General features: G+C 36.8%; 1 long non-coding RNA gene across 1 annotated transcript; it reads right to left on the reverse strand.

Moving 5' to 3' along the window:
- LOC110107549 lies at positions 1-582 on the reverse strand. The gene is made up of 5 exons (XR_002304375.1): positions 531-582; positions 381-430; positions 252-290; positions 151-179; positions 1-39 (listed from the first exon to the last, which is right to left on the reverse strand). It is a non-coding gene; the product is annotated as an uncharacterized LOC110107549 (long non-coding RNA).

Consider the following 582-nt stretch of genomic DNA (forward strand, 5'->3'; position numbering starts at 1 on the left):
TGCCCACATGACCTTCAAAGTCTTCATGTTTATAGCTCCCTCATAACATAAAAAAAATAATAATAAATTCGAGAGTATTAAATGTTATCAGATAGATCGAGAGAGCTCTGTTACTCTCCTTCTTGTTGCAATTAGAAGATTTCGAATTACCTCAAGCATGTATGTTACTGTCTCAAAACCTGCAACAGAAGAAGACAACAATCAAGGAGAATAAACTTCTTTGAAAAATAAGAATTTCCTAAGCTACGTACCTCTATGTGGATGATCAGGAAATCCAGCAGGAGTGGCAACTGCATAATTCAAAGATTATTACAAAGCGATTAAGGAGACAAAGAACTTTTTTTTATAGACGAAGAACTGAGCAACATATGAAAACGCACCTGAGAACTCATCCAGAACAAGAAATGGATCGAAATATTTCAGCTCATATCTGGAAGAAGAAAGCATTATAAAACCAGTCGAGGTAAATAACCCCTTCATATATTCTGAAGAAAGAAAAAGAAGAGATAGATTATCATAAGAAATCTTACCTCCCAATGCTTCTCCTGACGATGGCGCCATTCCCCTCATGCTGCGGCCTCG

This window comes from Dendrobium catenatum, unplaced genomic scaffold (genome assembly GCF_001605985.2).
Source record: "Dendrobium catenatum unplaced genomic scaffold, ASM160598v2 original_scaffold_202641, whole genome shotgun sequence".
Taxonomy (NCBI): domain Eukaryota; kingdom Viridiplantae; phylum Streptophyta; class Magnoliopsida; order Asparagales; family Orchidaceae; genus Dendrobium; species Dendrobium catenatum.